This window comes from Triturus cristatus, chromosome 1_2 (assembly GCF_964204655.1).
Source record: "Triturus cristatus chromosome 1_2, aTriCri1.1, whole genome shotgun sequence".
Taxonomy (NCBI): Eukaryota; Metazoa; Chordata; class Amphibia; order Caudata; family Salamandridae; genus Triturus; species Triturus cristatus.
Window position 1 is genome coordinate 482,629,818 of NC_140580.1, and position 21,850 is coordinate 482,651,667.

Below are 21,850 nucleotides of genomic sequence, written 5' to 3' on the forward strand. Positions count from 1 at the left end.
TAGGGTGCTTATTTGTTCCCTAAAACCAGCCTGCCACTCTGAGATAATATTACCCTCTCCAATCCACTCCTGGATATGGGCAAGGAGTGAATTAATAAGGCTGATAGGCCTATAGTTCACCGGAAGAGTACGGTCCCCCTTATTGAAAATGGTCACAATCGCAGCCAACTTCCATGAAGGGGGTACTTACATACCTGATAGAATGCTATTTGAGAGTAAATTAATATATGGTCCCCATATTTTTAGATCTTCTTTGTATAAATCATTGTCTAATTCAAACAAGGGGGGTGATTAGGATGGCGGGCGGACTTAAGTCCGCCCACCCGCCATCCCCGCGGTGTTGGGATCGGCCGCCAGACATGCAGGGGTCCTGCACCGCAAATTAGCAGTTTAACATTGAGGCAGGTTCATTGAGGCGGGTGCATTTCCATGCACAACGTGGCAGGCACCACGAAGTGCCTGCCACCTTGTGCATGGAAATGGAGGGGGGGTACCATGGGTACCCCCCAAGTGCACCCTCCACCCCCGGGGGCCCACATCGGGCCCCAAAGTAAATCCCTGCCAGTCTTTCCATGGCAGCGATGCAGCCATGGAAAGACCTTTACATCCCACCATCCGAATATGGCTGGCGGTGCTTTCTAGGCACCACCACCATATTAGTGGCCCGAGTCCGCCCGGCTGGCAATCGGAACGATTACCAACCGGCGGAAAAGCGGCGGACAGACTTTCCATCCGCCGCATTGCCCATCACCATTGTAATCTGGCGGTGGGTAAATCAGGTTACGATGGCAATCCGCCTGCCATCGCAATCAGCCCCTAGGGGATGTATGTCGTTACAACACACACTTTTACAACGCATGCACTTACAATGCATTTTTTACAACGCAAAATCCATTACAACGCATTCCATTACATAGCATGACACTACAACGCATTTTTAAAAACTACCTTTACAACGCATTCCATTACAACGCATACTACCTTTACAACGCATACCATTACAACGCATAATATTAAATTGCATTTAAGGTAAGTATTAGATAGTATAGGGGTAAAAATTACTTTTCTAACTCCAGGGGGTGCAACAGTAGGGTAAGTGTTGGATAGTATAGGGGTAAAAATTACTATTCTAACTCCAGGGGGTGCAACAGTAGGGAAAGTGTTGGATAGTATAGGGGTAAAAATTACTATTCTAACTCCAGGGGGTGCAACAGTAGGGTAAGTGTTGGATAGTATAGGGGTAAAAATTACTATTCTAACTCCAGGGGGTGCAACAGTAGGGTAAGTGTTGGATAGTATAGGGGTAAAAATTGCTATTCTAACTCCAGGGGGTGCAACAGTAGGGTAAGTGTTGGATAGTATAGGGGTAAAAATTACTATTCTAACTCCAGGGGGTGCAACAGTAGGGAAAGTGTTGGATAGTATAGGGGTAAAAATTACTATTCTAACTCCAGGGGGTGCAACAGTAGGGTAAGTGTTGGATAGTATAGGGGTAAAAATTACTATTCTAACTCCAGGGGGTGCAACAGTAGGGTAAGTGTTGGATAGTGTAGTGTAATATTATGCGTTATAATGGTATGCGTTGTAAAGGTAGTATGCGATGTAATGGAATGCGTTGTAAAGGTAGTTTTTAAAAATGCATTGTAGTGTCATGCTATGTAATGGAATGCGTTGTAATGGATGTTGCGTTGTAAAAAATGCGTTGTAAGTGCAGTGCGTTGTAAAAGTTGCGTTGTAAAGGTTGTTCCCCGCCCCTAGGTGTTGTCTTGCAGCAGCCCCGGTGTTCAGCCTCGGCGCATAAATTAGATGCAGTCTGATCGAGGGTCGAAATGCGATGCGATGCATTGGTTACTGCTACTATTTATAACATGTCTAGTACACTTGCCCGAGTCACATTATCCGGCTTAGATCAAGAGAGATCTGTTCAGATCATTGTACTAGTTAGTTTTTAGATATTTGTTTGATGTTTGATTGAAAAGAGAATTATATATATATATTTTTGCAAAGTATTGACAGAAACAGGGACAGGCGACCCTAACTTGCATTAGAGCTATTTAGGTGAAAGGAAAAGGTAGGAAGTAGAAGAGTTTTTTATGTAACAATGATAAGTTTAGGTAGATAGGTAGATAGAGACATAAGGATGACATTGAGGTTTGTTTGATAGCAGTTACAAGATAGAATAATAATAATAGGTATACATTTCAAAATGGAAGTGCTAGATGGACAGACTTTAACATTAATATATTTCACAGAAAAGTCTTTTGTTAGGTACTATCCGTCAGACTAGCAGGGGGATGGAACCACGGAGCATAGTAGTATTGGTCATGTTCCTTGTCAAAGCCAGTAGTCCCACTGAGCATCTATTTAGGCCTTTAGGTACCTTGTCAAAACAAACGATTAGAGCACTTTCTTGTTGATGCAGTTTCAGTTCCAAATTTCCTCCTCTCGCATGTTGTTTTATTTTGATCAGACCACAGAAGCTGAAGGTGCTCTGGTGGGGATGGTATTGTTTAAAATGTTCTACTAATGGTTGTCTTTCATCTTTTTTTATAGATGTTACGGTAATGTTCCTGAATTCGGGTTTTTAACGGTCTGATTGTGCTCCCTATGTAATGTTGATTACAGGGACTAGAGATCAAGTAGATAACGTTAGTACTTTCACAATTGATAACGTCTTATATTAGATGAGTGAACATTAACTGATACTTCCTTAGTTTTTGTTCTGTAGGACAGAAAATAAGTATGCGTAAGCCTCTGGGGATAATGTCGTGTCTCAGATATTTTGTTAGCGAGGCTCCTTCCCGCCATTTCGAGGTCTCTTTTTTACAGGTTTCTCTACTGCTTGAAAGGTACTTTTAGCCGAGTAAAGGTTGGTGATGTTAGATTAATGCATGGTTGTCATAGCTGGCCATGTTATATTAGTATTTTGCTCATTGAATCACAGTAGTTGTCTCCTGATATCGATTGTCTTTTCTTGGGCAGTGGGTTATCGCTGAATTACATCATCTTCAATTCTGTAATCTCCGGCACTCCAGGTAGGAGAATCTATATTGAGCAGAGTTTTGTTTGAGAAGAAAGGTCCAAGGTTTATCCTCCTGGGTGTTATTGTCTTTTGTCTTTTGTTAGGAGGATGCTATCTAGAGGTATTGAACCTTATTTACCTCAATTTGTAACTAATTGGAAGTATGTAAGTGCCTCCTCCTTCTTTTTCAGTGTTAGTAAGAAGAGAGTGCTCCAAGGCTTCTAGTGATGACGTTTTATTTTACTTTTGTTCATAAATGTTAAGTTTTCATCATTTGATTGAGATGTTACGAGGTACAATTTGGAACTTTCAATAGCCGACACGTGTTTTCGCCCTTACTTGGTAATCCGGACCAGGACTTTCTCAAGGCTGCAACAGATTTCATAAACAGTCTATGATTCAATATTCAAGAGGTCACTCATAGTCACCACCAAGTGCTATGTGCCAAAGGTAAAGATAGCTGTGATTATTGTACCATGCGTTTTCAGTCTAAATGACTGCAAAAATAGTATAGTGATATTATGACTAAAGAGAAGAAAATCAGAAATTTACCAAAATAATTAAAAGAAAAGTTAATAAAAGGAAGGATAAAAACAGACTTAGCAAAGTTGCTGGCAACACAAGTACAATTTAGCAACATGGCGTAGTCCAGGCTTTGTTGATTGGTAGTGTGTATCATGCCTTACGTTAGCATGTTAAAAAAAGCTTGTTGTCAAAGGATAAATCAAACCAATTCATGCACTGTTGGTCAGTAATGTGTTTCATGTCTTAAAGTAATTGGGAAGAAAAACTTATTTTCAAAAGACGAGTACAGCTGACATATGGCCCATTTGTGTGAACAGTAGATATACATGATTATACAGACAAATACCTTTTAGGATGGTTAATATAAATTCTTAAGTTTTCAATTTTGTTTCAGATAACTCTTATATTTCACACAGTTCAAAAGTCAGGAATACATATCTCAAACAGGAGAGATAACATAATATTGCATTTCATTTACCACAGATATAGGGTAAATGAACAGCGTTATTCTTAGTTGTCTAATTCAAACTAGGTGTTGTCTTGGAGCAGCCCCAGCGTTCAGCCTCCGCGCATAACTTAGATGCAGTCTGATAGAGGGTTGAAATTCGATGCGGTGCATTGGTTACTGCTACCATTTATGTCACGTCTAGAACACTTGCCTGAGTCACATTAACCGGCATAGATCAAGAGAGATCTCTGTAGAGCATTTTACTAGATAGTTTTTAGATATGTGTCCAGGAATTACATACAATGTGCATCATGAGGCTATGCACTGCTGTATATCATGCGAACAACAGAACCGCACCTGCTCCTTTAACAAAAAAGAGTACACAGCTTTCCTCGAAATATGTACCCAAGTGGAGGGGTTTCTAGTGGGTAATTAGTAGCTGGTTCCCCCTTAGGTAAATGCCCAGTATGTGTTCTGCATTACAGCTGTGTAATGAAGTATGAGGAAATGTCACTAGTATCATTCTGTGCATATTTGTAGGGGTGTACATTGGTCAAGAGATTGCAGTGATGTGTGCTTCAGATTTTCCAGCAATCAGGCTGGAATATAATGTTTAAATAAATTATACGACGTGCATAAGAGGGTCCTAAGGGGCAGTGGAAAGGAAGAGGAATTTAGATTGGTAGGAGTGCTAAGAGATAAAGCACAATATTTTGCAAAATAACTAATACTTTTGAGGACTTTCAAAACAGAGAATGAGAGAGGGTGTGTGTGTTTTTGTCTGTGAATATGTAAAAATTCCTGTGAAATCAGACTGACATCTCACAATACCAGCTGAAAGCTCCGGTGCCCATCTGCATTTCAGAAAATACATTATTACATGGGGTGTATCACTCTAAAAAACCCCACCATGAAGCTATGCCCCATCTGTTTTGACAATGTGATTATTCCTTGTGCATTTTTATGCAGAAAATTATCATAACATGAGTGTTCCTTTAGAAAAGGTGAGAAGAGTACAAAGATGTAAATAACCACCAAACAATGTTTCTTCCATTTAAGTATATAAAGTAAGTGCTCCTTTGTTTGGTGGAGTTGTGGTCATATTCCTCATCATTAAGAACACAGATTTCGCGGGATAAGGACTGGGGGCATTTTTGTATGCTGCTCATCATCTTAGCAAAACACGGATGGTTGTGAGGTATTTACAGTAATATTTTGCCTAAATTTATGTGTTATTTTTCTAAAACAAAATAGCAGATGCTCACCCGTCATGATGGGTACTCGACCCTGGCGTAGTTTTGGCAGTACTAAAACCCATATATAGACACTTTAAAGGTTTAGTCTAAAGTAAGAGGATTAGTAATACAGTAAGTGAAGTAGTGTAATACCAGATGAAAAACATTTTAATGGCCATGATAATACTTTTTGGGGAGTGGGGAAACCGTTGCGCACCGTTACGGCACGTATTTCCGGAGACAAGCTGGGGACATGACTTTGGCGTTTTTTTTTACAGTAGTAAAGCACATATATAAATGCTTTTAAGGTTAACTTTAAGGAAAGAGGTTCACTAATAGACTAAGAAAAGTAGAATGATTAAAGAGGAAATACATTTTAAATGTCATAATAATGCATTTTGTGAAGATGTGGCACCGTTGCGACAGTGTTGTGGATTCCATGTGATACCGGAACAAATGGATTTGAAGTGGTGGGAACTACTGCAGCCTTTGAAAAAGGTGAAAAGACCTCCAGTTGGTCACTCAAAGATGTTGCACGTGGTAGCCTCAATGTGTAATCCGTAATATCCTGTGAGGATTGTTGTATCTGTGGCCCAAGTCTCCTGCAGACACAGAATGTCACTATTGTGGAGGTATTCAACGGTGGAATTTGCTGTGATGAGTTTTTGAATGCCTGCCATGTTCCAGGAAGTGATTGATAGGTGTATGTTGAGGCCAGGCATCCTAGGCTGGGAGCTATGTAACCTGTTTCTGAAAGAATTAGAAGTGCCATTGGAAAAGATGGTGGTCCGGTGGGTCCTGATGTCCAAGTAAAATATTGGTGGCAGGATTACCGGAAAGAATAGTCCTTTGATCAGAAATACAGGTGATCCTCAGACAGTCGTGACAGTAAGGCGTGACAGCCCAAGTTAATGTCTTCTGCTTTTTTATAATGGAGTAGGTTCCCAACGTTGGTGCTGCAATTGTTAGAACTTGAGGGTATCTCTCTTATAGGGGGTCTTTGATCTCTATCCCCCAGTCCGCCATTTGGGTTGCTTCATACGATCTGAAGGGACTGTTGACAAAGCCCAACCAGGCTTGACACGCCATGAGTGTCCCCTGGAAGACTCTGAAACTTGAGCCAGGCGAGATCGGCTAAACTTGTGTGGGCCAAGGAGGGTATATGCTTCATTGGGTGAAGTTTATTGCCCCTGTTCAAGATGTCATGGTGTCCTTTAATGTGGTATTTTGGGGTTAAGACCACCTTGTGTATGCATTGCTCTAGAGTTTGGGAGCAGTTAGTCTGCTGGATGGTAGAAGAGGCATGTCTCTCAGTGTCCGCAGGGCCTAGGGTGTCAGGGGGATAGCCGAGGGTTAGGGTTCCATTTAGCACTTTGATTTTCGTGGGGTACGAACCTAAGAAACCCTGGGTGGGTCTCTCACCATTGTTGCAGAGACCTGCTATGAGGGAGGACTGAGTGCTGGCACTATCTTTCCCTTTCTTGTTAGAGTGACAAATATGGTCCCACAGATTGGTCTTGTCCTTGCACCCACATCATCAAGGGGGTGCGGTCAGGGGGGGTCTGTTTGGGTGTGGCCGTCTTTCTCTGTCTTGTCCCGATTACTGGAGCGTGTCTGGGGTCGGGACTGGTCCCTGCACCTGCGTCTTCAATTGTACCTTTAGACAGTGGTGAATTGGTAGGGGCTGGCTTTTTAGCTACTAGAACCATGGCATGGTTACCGGCTGACTTCTCGGCGAAGATTGGGTATAACTAGGCGGGTCCAGGCGTTGCTTGGGTAATGTGGTTTTGGATGTTTAACAAAGATGCCGCTCTATTTTAAGTTGCTTTCTTAATTTTTCTTTGGCTTCCTTGAAAACGGGCCTCCTGACTGCTTGGAGCTGGTTTCAAGTTTGAACCCAACCTCGGTCTGTTGCATAGGGAAAGTGCTGGAGGAAATCTCCATTGATCCAGGGATAGTGGAAAGCTGGGGTGCCGATGGAGCTTGGCAGCTGGATGCTGTTGGAGGACTTTCTGTAAGATCGATGATGTAACTTGGGGGAAAGTTGGCTGAGATTTCAATGTCTGAGTTTGTGTGGTTTTTGACAGTGGGCTGGCTGACTGGCATGTGTCCGGCGTTGCCGCTGATGGAGTCAGCCAGATCTGTAAGAACTACAGGGAGGGTAGCCCACTGTTTGATGATGGCTGCACATCAGCAGGAACCTTGATTGTGCAGATATGGTCCATCTTATTGCTAAGATCCACTAGGTGCAGTGCTATGGATTGAAGGAGATCTATTTGAAGTGCTATAGTAAGGCTCTAGCTGTAATGTGTTGTACATTGCTGGATTTTGGGGATTGGCAAGCTGCAGTCATATAGGAGTAATTGATAACTGGAGAACCGGAGTGGAACAGGTGTGTTCCGTGGGATGTTCTAAAAAGCTGTGGAGTAAGCTCAAATGGTCTTTCGATTTTAGATTCTAGATTAGGTAGGAAGGATATTGATAGATCCCCTAGGTCCTGCTTGTGGGCTGGAATGCCCCACCTTTTCACTGATGCTTCAGGTTGATCGGGAACTGTGACCTAGGTAGAGGTCTCAGGAGAAAGTGATTGTGGATGGTGAATTTGAGTACTAACTACTTTTCCTGGGGCACTCGTTCTTGTCGTAATTCCTTCTATGGTGTCCAGTTTCGTCCCAGAGTTGTTGTGCAATGACCTGTGAGTAGGTGGACTAGGGCAAGGGAGGCTGCCCTTTCTGGGAAAGGAATGAAATATGCGTTTCCCTATTTTTGAGCCCTGGCCATAAGGGGCCGGAGAAATACTAGAAGAAAGGTTGCCAGGGAAAGGAGCTCCCCCTGTTTGAGAGACATGGGGGTGGCACAGCCTGTGCAAGAGGGGAGGTGCTTTATAGAGGCATGGGTTGCAAGACTTTAGGAAACTTTAAGGGTGTGGGTACCTGGGCTGGGCCTGTCTTCCAGGCACTAAGGAGAGTTTTGGGCGGGTTCCTGGGATGGGTGACCTTTCCCCTCTTTCCCATGGGTGGCTGATTTGACCGAGTAACTGGATTCCTTTTGGTGATGCTGGAATTAAGAGTGTGGTAACTTGTTCAAATTCTCGCAATGAAAGGAAAATTCAGACTGGGGGTTAGCTATCATCTGTAGCAAATGGACTGTTTTCCTGCTGTGTGTCTACCCAGGGGGAGGGATGGAGTGGGTCTGGTGATCTGGGTGGGCTCGTCTGACCACCTACTCCTCTGGGGGCAGTTACTGACCACTCCCACCAGCTCTGGATTAGCCAGTTCGTAGTGACTGAATGCCGCTTGCTCGTGCTTCCTACCCACTGCTGCACCCTGGGTCCGCCTAAGCAGAAAAGCACCCAAGACTTTGGGACAGTCACCGGATCAGGATTTTTAGGAAGTTATGTGGCTTGTACCTGCTGCCAGGTTCCGGGCTGCCAGGGACTAAGTGGGAACTGATCATGGGGGACATCTATGATTGCTGCAGAGGAGTTGATGGGATTAGAGCTATTGTGGTTCTTCCTTGGAAGTGTCTTTATTGTAACCATGAGAGTGTGGCTCACCAGGCTGGACTGAAAGTGCACCTGGATCAAATGGGGCAGCTTTCGCTGGGCCTGGGGCACTCACTTCACTGCGGCCGCTGCACTCGCTTCTTGAGAGCATGGAGAACTCTGCTTCCATCTATGTCAGGAGGGGAGCAAGGGGGAATGAATGTTGAGCCAGGCTGGGCCAGATGCTGGTGGAATGCTGAAGGACTAACCTTGTCCTTGTGGCATGCTCAAATTTGCCGGCGAGTGCCAGCTCTATCCTCCTCTCACCTCCCTTTCTTCTCGGTCACCATACTCGGCTCTCTGCAGCCAGCTGCCTAAAATCATGTGGCTCCTCTTTCCCGCCTCGCTCTTCACTCCGCACAGCTCTGCTCCCCACCCAGGAATCACTGAGAGAAAAAAACAGTAAAAGGAAACACATCACAGACCTCACTCTCCTCCTCTGATGAGACCCTCAAAGGATTCAAACCCTTTCACTCTTTAAATAAACAGTGTAGTGTCCAGATGTTACATTACCTCATGTGTGGAACATAATAGCTATAGTAGTATAAGTTCTTACCAAAATGTATATTTGATCAGCTTTGAAGTTTGTACTTTCGGTTTTCAGTTTAGATCCATATTCTCTGCAATGTTTTAAAATTAATATTCGAGATTTGCTACTTCTTTGTAGATTCAACGTAGACATAACATCTGATCTACAATTTAGGCAGAGCATATTCTGTTTTGCGTATATAATCAATCTGTTGAAAGGCACAGTTTTTAAATCTGGTAGTGTTAAGTAGAGAATTTGCTCTTTATTTATTTGAGTGGTGAATGTAAATGAGCAATCTTCACAGATACTGTCCCATTTGTGACTCTGTCAAAATAAGCCATCAATATGTACTTCTTCTTCTTCTTGTACTCCAAGCATGGCCATTATACATTTTTGTGTGTCTTGTTGAACATTGAGAGTAAATATTAGTGATCCACTATATATATCTAAAAGGTCTTGTATGACTGAAGCATAATGAATAACAGTTCTGTGACTGAATTAACATTGGAGCAAATGATACAGTGCAGAACAGAATCTTTTCTGATTTTTGTTGAATTTGATTTACAAGATTTGGCAAATGAAACAGTACATTGAGAACAACATTTGCATAACAGTTGACACCTGAACCGTTTTCCAACTACTATCCTGCAATATCTCCCTCATTTTCCAGTTTTTTCTTCTTAACACCTTTTAGCTTGTCCTTGTCTCCGTTTTGTTTCATGAAAATCAGCTGATTTAAGATATGAGATTCAGTTTTAGACAGATTGTCCATTTCTCATAAATAGGGTCCTGACCTAAATGAGGAGCATAAAGACTTCTCTACCGATTGTACTCTCTTGCACAGCTTGCATCAGCACTGCATTTTCTATCAATAAATTCAATTAAAAACAAACTGGGCAATGTTCTAACTCGGGATAATGCTACGTACGACATACCTTCTTTACATACTGTGTCTCCAGTATTAATAAAAGCTGCTTCTACACTTAAACCTTGAGATTTCTTGATAGTTACAGCATATGCTAGAGGCAATGGAAACTGCTTCTGCACATATGAGTCCTTTCTAAGCAAATAATGTACAATACATGGGCCTATCTGTTTCACAGAAATAGACGAGTGAGTCTTTACTCAGTAACTGGGTGCACTGCGTAAGCACAACTTTTCACATCATCCAATAAACACACAATTACTGCAAATTACATCAACTTTGTAACCTTCTTCAAAAAGTTTTTGCTTGTATACAATCTAGTTTTTAATTTTCAATCATCTGTTATAGATTAACTTTTTTGCATATAAGCATCACAATACATAAATACAATGAAAAAATTGCAGCGATTCTTCAGGGGCCTCTAAAATGTAATGAAAGATACCAATTACTTTAGAACAAATATAGTCCAACATACAGGGGTGTCAGTAAAAGCACCCAGAAAACACATAGACATGGCAATCATGCTCTAAAAAATAATCACAGTGTGCACATTTAAAAACCAAAACCAACGGACCAGAACAATCAATGTTTCCAAAGTTGACAGGAACCTTAACCCCTAACACACCATGAAACAACAATATAAGTGCCGATGTGAGTTGAACGATCGTGCCCAGACACAATTAAAGCATATTTAAATCAAATCCGACAGACCAGAAAAACCAATGTTTCAAAATTTGACAGGAGCCTTAACCCCTAACACACCATGAACCAATAAAAGTGCAGATGTTTGTTGAAAGATCATGCCCAGACACAATTTAAGCCACCACCAACATTCTCACAATAAAAGGCCACTTACAAAATAACTTGTCTGTGCTGTATGCCCATATAGTGACTACCAGCGGATTTTCTCCATTAGACCCTGTAGATAGCCATCAAAAATGACAAGAATTGTGTAAAGATAAGGAAACCACTCACGCAATTACTGGAAAAGATCTTATGAACTTTCTTTTATCAATTGCCAATGATGTTCGATACAATGTATCTCCCCAGATCTAAATCATTCAAACTGTGTCATGCAGTACAGCAAACGTGAGTCCTCACCCTGTATAGCAACCAGCAACAAAGAAATGATAAGCCCTTGTACGTAACATGCTGCTGTATAAATACTCAAAGAAATTAATCAAAGAGTTTCCTCTATGAGTCTGCTTTTAATGCAATGAAAGTAAACTGCACAACGACTATCTGTTTTACACCATGAATCTGATCAAGTGTTATGGCTAAGTACTCAACCTTATCCCTATTTGGAAAATTAATGAGATCAATAACTTTACCAATTGTACCATTAACTAACCCTTCTTCCACATTTAAATTATGCCGCAAAATTACTAGACACTTTTTGTAAATGTGTAAACACTTCACTAATCCTAAATTCTGCAAATGGCAGTGTGGGCTAAGAACAAGGGTGCACTGGCATAATATCAAGACAATTCCATTAGCATACTCTCACGCTCAACTTTAAGTGGCCACCTGCCCCAGGGCCACATTCATGCAAAATCTAATTTTAGAAGAAAAGGAACATGTAAAAGTCCTTCCTTGATTTGTCTTTCCAAATTTCAAAGAATAATACTGTTGGTTCCTTAATTATCATCAGTCTATTTAAAAAATAATCACTTGGGAGTCTTGTGTTTCTTAATAGATCCAAAACTTTTTATTCAATCAATGCTTTTCATCAAAAGCAGTTGACGCTACCCAGAAATAAAAGTATTTCTCCTCTTTTAGGCACTCTAATGCCTCTTTTTGAAAGGCATCAGTTTTTGTTAGTTAGTTAGTTAGTTAGTTAGTTAGTTAGTTAGTTAGTTAGTTAGTTAGTTATAACTTCATTTGATTTTCTTTCAAATCATAAAAGTACATAGAAAATACATCCTGCAATGTAAAAAAATTGGTATCTCACATCTCCCAACATTCAACACATCAAATACATAAAATTCACTCAAAGATAAAAACGCAAAGAATAAAAATACATCATCTCATCATTTAAAAGAACAACTGTCCTATTAAAACCAGCCATCTAGAATTCATTTTCAGCAGCCATTAACAACCCCTGATAAAAAACAAGCTAAATAATAACAAATAGTGGGTATTTTGAACATCCAAAGAAAGCAAAACGCTGTCCACACTTTTATAAACTTATGATTCAACAGAAGAGGCTGGACTAAATTGTGCCACAGCTGATTACATCTAGGACAAATCATAACAATATGGAAAGTATCAGGGAGGGACACTTGATCTCAAGAGCAAGGCGGGAGATCTGAGACTTTACACCAAGCCCCTCTAGGTTACAAAAACTGATGAATCTTGTTGTACCTGAAGTAAGCCAGGTGTCTCCTATGATATGAAGAAAGTAGATAAGGTTCAATACCCCGCACTGTCTGATCATAATTAATTTTTGGAAGGAAGCCTTATAAAGGTCTGAGGCTTCCTTTTCTGAAACCGCCCTTTCAGAAAAAAAGAATGTTTTACCCAGAGAATGTCCCTTTTGACTATCCCTTCAGGATTGTAAAACAGCTCAGGTTGACCAAAAGACTTAAAAGCAAGCTTGATATAGGCTAACCAAGAAATACTCATCACTTCTTCCAATACCATACAATCGTGTATTATGAGCCTATTAAACGAGAGATCTTCTTTCAACCAGACTGATAGCCAGAAGATCAGGGGACAAAGGGCAATCCAGTCTGTTACGTAACCAATGAATACTTCCTCATGAAACATTTCTGAAGGAATGCTTGCATTCAGTTTGAGGAGACCCTCTAAGAAAAGAGTTTTCGACCACCTGTAGCTGGGGACACAATACATAAGCCCAAATCTCACATCTATAACTGGCCAGTGACAAACATTTAGCCTTATAGACCTTTAGCATCACCTCTATATTAGTTTGGCCCAAGCGTCTAGCTGAAAGGGCAACCCCCACAATGGCCAATTTAAGTTTCAGTGACTATTTCTTTATCAGTGGTTGCCAAGAAAACCTAGAGTCTAAATCATCCCCAGGTGAAAAAAGTGCTCTACCCTAGAGATAGAATGACCCTTTGTCACAAAGCTTTTTGACCTGGTATTCCTAGGTACCACTACAATCACATGGGTTTGAGATGGTTTGTGCAAGGGTCCAGACCTTCCATCTACCCTCCACACTACTCTATCAATCGTTGCAGGCCGTTGGGAGCCCTAGACATGAGGACAGCATTATTCGCACATAAATGAACTGGCAAATGTCGAGCACCTACTAATGCAATGTCTAGTTATTGTTCCAACAAGGTTCCAACCATTAATATACAGAATGAAGAGAAAGGTGGCCATAATACACCCCTTGTGCACTCCTCTCTTCAATTCCAAGGGTGAAGTGCACTCCCCCTCTGATCCAAACTTAACCGTGGTGGAAAGGCCCTCATAGAGGGCTTGCAGGAAAGTTTTTGGCACTGCCTCAGATTTACAGATCCTTGTAAATCTTGGGCAGTGTCAAAAAGCAATGGATGTTGCATGGGAATGCCCACAGTGGCACCCATTCAACTGTGGCGATGAGGGCCATATTTACAAGGTGACGTTAAACCACGCAAAGGTGGCTTAGTGCCGCCTTGTAAATATGGAGCAGGGCATTGCACCACTGGAGCATTGGAAAAAGTGATGCTCCAGTGGTGCAATGCCCTTGTAAATATGCCCCTCTGTTTTTAAAATCTGCTGCATTCTTATGTGTACGAAGGAAAGCGTTAGGTTCAAAACCATGCTTGCCTCATCGATATCAAAAGCTTCAGTTTCTTCAATACTCTTGATACCTCGTGGCATGCTGCACCAGATAACGTTCTGATATTCCAGCTTATTTTCATGTTCAATGGGTAGCATAAGTAGTTAGTGTAACGTAATTCCTTTAATGTTGTGTGCAGCTAATCCAGTTGGTGATGTTACTACACATGATACATCAGATTCTATAGTCCTCTTTAGACAAGCAGTGAGATATTTAATAATTAGCTTTTCCCAGTGCCAGCGTGACTATTGATGTATAGTAGAATTAGCTTATGTGAAGAACATTCACATTCCTTTTTCTTGTACAGAAATCAAAACTTTATTTTATCTTTTACTTCAATATAAATGTCTTTCTGTTTGTCATTTGATTGTGCTACTAAGTGTTCTAAATCCACACTTTCCTCTCTTGCTTGTTGCATTGCAGTCTCCACCTGACTCATGGCTATGGTTGCTTCATTTTGAATAATTGGTTGGCCAAGTGCATTTTTACCCAGTGGTGCAGAACTATGCGTGCTTTGTGAACTCTCCTTAGCTACATCAGCAGCAATGTTTTCTTTCCTTTTCAATCTCACCTTTCAACATTTGCAAATAGTTTGAAAAGACTGAACATTGAGTGCTGTCTTTTACAGCATTAAAAGAGTCTTCATAACAGTCTTAGTCTCCAAGCAGTTGCCAAGGCTTGAACAGTTGCAGAAGTGCCAAATAGAAAAACACTCCTCTGTCTGCAGATTGACAACTGATTTTTCTATGGTTAATTTGATTTCCTTTCCTATGACCCGCCAAACAACTGTCACATCCAACTACAGCATATGTTCCTTCTTCTATGTTTTCTGTCAGATTCCGTAGAAGTTCTTCATAAAGGCACCTCGTCTAGATGTGGACTCCTTCTTGGATAGTATGTATCCAACATATTTGTCTTAACAATGTTTGTACTTTCTGGGTCCAACTCTGCTAGATGCAGAATTTTTGGGAAAGATGTTATCATTCTATACCATGGACTTGCTAGGCCTAGGCTTACACAAATATATCTCCTTGACTTTGATAACAAACTGGATGAACTCAGCTGATCACAGCACTCATAGGAGCCCATTTCTCTACTAGATTTTCAAGCTGAATCTGCACAATTTTTTAGATAGACTCTTTTCTGCAGAAATTTCCTCCCACATCTCCTTGATCTCTGTCATTTCTGATTTAGTAATGCATATAATGTTATACAGTGCAATAGTGATGGAGTTGTCTGGAACAAATTGTAGATCAATATTTGCATTCCACATCTTCAGAATCACAATGTTTTTATTCATTTATATATTTGAAGGCCTCTGTTCTTCTCAGGTTGTATGTGTTTTCTGGTGATTACCGTGTCAAAGTATGGCTGAATGCAGACTTAAAGCTGTTCACTCTTCTTTGAGAAATCACAAGTTGCGGGATTCCAAATTGACATCTTTTGTAAAATTTTCCTTTTCATCTGTATTTTTAAAGACTGTACTTCCCACATCTAGAAGATTGAAACCATAGAACTTGTTGTCACTTTTAGGCCCTTTTCACCACTGTTTCTTGGGATGGCGCATGCCACAAACTGTTGCATGGAGGAGAAGGCAGACTCATCACTGTCTGTTCCAAACTTTAATGCATCTTTTATCCATAAGAGCATGTGAAAGTAAGGAGTACCTCTTGCTTGGTGCAATTTGCACCTAAATAAATCAGTGACTTCAACAAGAGGAGGATTACTTTTTTGCAGATGAAAGAGCTCATGGTTTGAAATCTGTGGTTAAAATAGCTGTGTGGACCACTCGGAGGGGGAGAGCTCCAATGTCGGATAAAACTCCTGCTCAGGGGTCATCAGTTGCTACAACTGTAGCCTCAACCTCATCCTCGATACCGGGTAAGGTCCAAACTCTATCGGATATTTTTGCCAAACTGGGAGCAAGGGAAAAAACTGCTGCATCTGTCTCTACTGCTTCATCCACTACATTGGTATCGACAACAGTAGCTTCTACCTCCGCTATTTTGTCTCTCGCAGCGCAAAATCCCTCCTCGTCGGATATCCACGCTCGCCCTCTTCATGCTGTGACTGACTCTGTGACTGACTCTCCCCATTTGGTCTCCTTAGTGGCTATCCCTGATACACTCAGCATATCTCAACCTACGGTGCACCCCTCTTCTCTGATGGACCCACTTCTCGCGGCTCCCCTGGTGCTTGTTCCTGGTTCTGCTTCATCCCAGTGCATTCTGGATGATGTGGTTTCAACAGCTCATCAAGATGTTATCAGTGCGGGAGCCCCGGCAGAGTGTTATACCACAGGTGCAATCAGTGACTCAACTGAAAAATTTTATTCTATATCAGACCACTCGCTGTCTGACGAGGAGGAGGGCGATCCCGATTTAGAGTGGTTAGATTATGACAGCGAAGCTGGTGACTGGCGACCCAGTGTGACTACAGAAGCCCTGGCTACTGATACAGTTCGTAAGGCTCCTGGTATCAAACCCCTAGGAGATCAATCCCAAATTGATCTTCAGATATCATTAAATTCTAATGTTGGGGCGTCATCTGATGTGCCGGAGGAGGTTTCTCTGTCAACAATATATCACACAATTATTCAACATAGAGAAGCAACTAAGCAAGAGAATTTACGCACTCAGTCAGTGTGTCGTAAATTGCAAAATTCCCTTCGACGTGTAATCAAATCAACAGCTGAGATTAACACAAGAGTTACCGAAGCTGAAGAGAGGATCTCAGCACTTGAAGACACTGCAGCTGCCCAAAAAGACTTGGTCACTGAGGTTAAGGAACAGCGCAAAGATATTATATGGAAACTGTTGGATCTTGAGAACCGCTCAAGAAGGAATAACCTGCACATTCTGGGAGTTGAGGAGGATATTGAAGGAGGTGATGTCCGGCAATTCATAGTTGAGCTTTTCACTGAAGCATTTCCAGAGGTTACCCAATGGGATTGGAACCAAGAAATCCAGAGAGCACATCGCTTTCCGTTCTCAAAAAGAAAGAAAACATCCACTACCAACACTAACAGTTCTTATCCACGTGCCATTCTGGTTTGTTTTAACACTTTTCTTGCCCGTGAATGTGTATTTGATTTAGCTCGACCTAACAAAAAAATAACTGCCAAGGGCTGCCAGTTTTTTGCTCGACCCGACCTGGCAGCAGAGACAGTGGAACGCCGTTGGCATCTCCGTCAGCAGATCCCTCTTTTTCAAGCGAAAGGTGCCCAAGCTTTTTTGCTTTTCCCAGCAAAATTGAAAATAATACATAAGTCAGAAACAAAATTTTTTCTTTCTGAAATAACCGCAAGGGACTATCTGGACACAATTTAGAGGAAAAAGGAGTGGGAAAAGTGGCAAAAGGGGAAAAAAGGGAAGGGAGAGGGGGGAGGAAGGAAAAGAAAAAAAAAGGGGAAAAAATTATTGTTCAGAATGGGGATTATCATTTATTTTTTGGGTATTGGCTTATATAACATAAAAAAAAAAAATGTTGCTGTATTTCCTCTTTTTTTTTTTTTTTTTTTTTCTCTTTTCTCATCTTTATTTTCATTTTTATCTAGTCAATGTGTTATAAGGACGCCAACAGATCTTTTTTTGCTCTCCACCACCTGAACATGATTTTGAAAGGACTGATTCTCTTATAATATTATGTATATTGTTTTGGCCCAGCGGAGCGTGGTGTGACGCTTACTCAACCATCACAAGGACCCCGGTCCTGAGCTCCCGTTTTTGGTTAAGGGGTAGGGGGGGGCAACGGGGGGGGAGGGGGGGTTGGAAGGTGGGTTGGGGGGGTTGGGAGTGTCACTGGGTGGTATTGTGGTGGATACTTGAGGTTACTGGCGATATAAGTAAGATGCATGGCAGTGTGATTCCAATCTCGTCTAAGAGGTTAATTATGTGTTCTTTTTTGATATGTTGGTGGTATACTCCATATAATTTTTCGCCACGGTATACATGTGTATATATATATGATGTTCTTCTTCTTTATTCTTCTTTATTATATTTAAATGGCAAATCGTAAACTGACTTGTGCAACCTGGAATATCTGCGGGTTAAATGATCCTAGGAAGCGTAGGATCTTTTATAAGTTGATGCAGTCTATGCAAGTGGATTTGATCTGCCTGCAAGAAACTCATATCTCTTGGGCCAATCGGCATTACCTTAAGTTTTGGGCTATGATTTAGTGGCTACTACCAGACAAACCTCCACTATAAGGGGCGTTGCTATTATTTCAAAAGTAGGGGTCGCCCAACTCAAGAGAACTAAACAAGATAATACAGGTAGATGGTTAATCGCTGAATTGCTCATTAATAATTCTGTACTCTCGATCTGTTCAATATATGCCTCTAACTTGGATGATCCACAGATTCTGATGGATTTAAACGTAGAATTAGCTAATTGGTCGCACCCGTTAATCTTTTGTGGTGATTTTAATATTAATATTCCTAGCGGGCTAGACATCACTAAATCGACTGATTATATCGGTAGGAAACCCCAGGTTTATAAAGCACTTCGTATATTAATACTTGAACATGGTTTAGTAGATATATGGTATGCTAGTAATCCAGCCCTTAACGGGTACACTTTTTATTCAATACCCCATCAAAAATTGGTTCGTATAGATTATGTCTTTGCCTCTGTCGAAGTTATGAAATCTATTAAGGTATGGCTTGATCCACGGACTATATCCGATCATAATTCCATAATCTTTAGCTTTCCTTGGAATCGACCTCCGCATCATATTAGACCTTGGACTTTTGATAGGAAGCTACTGTTGGATAAACTATATCAGGAACGGATGTCAGTTTGGATTCCAGACTTCTTTTCAATCAATAGCTATTCAGCATCTGTAGGCCTAGTCTGGGACACCTTTAAAGCTGCCCTGCGCGGGGAAACTAAGAGAATTGCTTCCTATCGATGGCAAACAGAACAGCAAAATTTTAAAAATAGAGTTCTAGCACTTCAACAAGCCGAGCTAGACCTAAGCACCAGTATCCGCATCGGTGGAGATTTAACCACCTGTCAGAAAGCGGTCGCTCTTGCCAAGGCTAATCTCCTTGATCCTCTATATGCTGATATAGCTACTAAGTACTTTCAATTTCGTACATCAATGTTTGAGTTTGGTGAAGCGTCAGGCAAGGTCCTGGCAAAAAGAGTACAACAAAGGGCAATAGCCAGCCATATAACAAAGGTCAAAGATCGATCTGGTATTCTACAAGATTCACCTAATGGTGTGTTAAACACCTTTGTGGACTTCTATTCAGCCTTATATACTGAGGAACCAAACATATTTCAGCAGCAACAAAGGCAAACGGATCATTTTTTAAAATCCCTTGAAACTTGGAAGACCTCTGGCGATCAGAATTTAACCTTGGCCGAACCTATAAGTTGGGAAGAAATAGAAGCTGCCATAAAATCTCTGTCTTCTGGCAAGGCGGCAGGACCTGATCTCATACATCTTGAATTTTATAAAACTTTTTCGCATTTATTCAAACAACAGATGCTTGAAGTTTTTCGGCTCGCTCAGAGGGGGGTCATTCCTGAGACTTGGCGGCAATCGACCATTGTACTATTCAAAAAGAAAGGAAAAGATGAACTAAATCCAGCATCATATCGGCCTATAGCATTGATTAACACCGACAGTAAAATTTATTCCAGGGTTTTAGCATGTCGTCTTGTTCAAATTATTTCTCCGTTAGTTTCCATTCGTCAGCATGGTTTTATTCAGGGTAGAGATACTACTGATCATATCAAGCGTGTTATTGCACTTTTAGATTGGGCTCAGATTACAAAATCTCCCCTGGGTGTGATCCTGTTGGACGCCGAGAAGGCGTTCGACAGGGTCTCCTGGGGCTATCTCTGGGCTGTTCTTCATTGGAAAGGAATGCCGCCTGAATTTATTCTAGCTTTGCAAACATTATATATTTCCCCAATCGCTAAAATCCGTATTTCAGGAGAGGAATCAAGCTATTTTCCTATCACTCGTGGCACCAGGCAAGGGTGCCCTTGTTCTCCTCTCCTATTCGCTTTATATATAGATCCTTTTTTATCCCTGATAGAACGAGCACAAAACATCTCTCCAATTATTGTTCATGGAATTGAGTACAAAACACTGGCATATGCGGACGATATAGTAGTGTTAACAAATAATATTACTGTTTCTTTCCCTGCATTGGAGATTTTGGCAGTTCAATTTGGCTCAATCTCTGGCTATAAATTAAATATTACAAAAACTCAAATTTTGCAATCGTCGGCCATGCCAATAACAGCCGCTCCCATTTCTTCACAAGCGACATATTTAGGTATTCAGATTTCGGCGGATGTTGGCCAAATCTCAGATTTGAACTATTTTCCTATTATCGATCAGCTTCATAACAAATTAGAACGGCTGAACCACCTCCATCTCTCCTTATTCGGACGCTGTAATGTTCTTAAAATGTTGGTACTTCCAAAATTTTTATATCTATTTAGGTCTATCCCGCTATTAGTTCCTAATCTTACTCTAATAAAAGCACAAAGAATTTGCCTGAGGTTCTTATGGGCATACCGTAAGCCACGACGAGCTGCTAAATGGACTTATCTCTCGCAAGAACGTGGGGGCTGGTCGGTTCCAAATCTTACTTACTATTATTGGGCTGCGATGATTCAACATTTTGCTTTTCCACTATTTGGTAAGAAGGTGGTACTACCGCCATTTCTGGCTCCTTCAATTTATTCAATTTCATTAGGCAATGCTACGCAAGGGATATTAACTGGTATTTTAGAACCAAGTTACTTTAAAAAAACGAGGTTTAAGGTAGCATGGGCCTTGTTTACGATTTGGCAAAAAATTCGTCGTCTATTTTCTAACTTTAAAATTAATTTTCATACTCCATTGAACGCGTCTGGGCTTCCTCCAGTGATATTTCAAGATTCAATAACTGCTATCTGGGCCTTGCAAGGCCTTACTGATATAGGTGACTTGGTTGACTCTGGCATGTTAGCATCTTTCTTTTCTTTACAACACAAATTTAATTTGCAATCTAACCACTTTTTTAAATATCTTCAAATCAGAAGTTTCCTTGAAAAAAAACTCTTAGAAAATCCAGCATTGTTTGAAAAGATTTCGATATTTGAATTGGTTAAAAAAAAAGCTAAAATTGGTATATTGTATCAAACTTTGTTGTCTCGATTACCAGATGATCTTTCGGATTTTAATAACAAATGGGCGGTTAAATTTGGGGTACCCACTATAGATTTAAAGGTACCACTTATGCTAGCCAAGACGGTTTTTGTCTCTGGTACTCTCCGTACCCAAAGCTATATGGCTATGTTTAATCTTTATTATACCCCAGCCAAATTAGCCAGATGGGGGATTGCCCCTGGAACCACAAGTTTGTCGTGTGCAAGATGTAAATTTCCATCTGCGGATTCTCTTCACATGTTTTTTGACTGCCCTGAATTATCGCTCTTCATTAATCAAATCGAAATGTTTCTCACACAGATAACTCAATCTCCAATTAAAATCTCGTCTGAAATGGTGATTACAGGCTATCAATATGCAATGGATACTACCAGATCAAGATATCTTCATTCTTTTTTGTTCATTGCAATGGCAATGTTTAGACTTTGTATTACTTCCATCTGGATAAACCCTCAACCTCCTACTTTCTTTCATTGGCAGGCTAGGATGTTGGCTTGGTTTAAACTAGAAACTGCAGTACGTAAGTTTCACGGAAGTAGAAGACGTTTAATTGCTGCTAAAAACTGGGCCCCATTTCAGAATTGGTTAGCAAACTAATAAGCTGTTTTCTATTATCAACTGTCATGTATTTCCTTTTCTGTTGCTGTTGT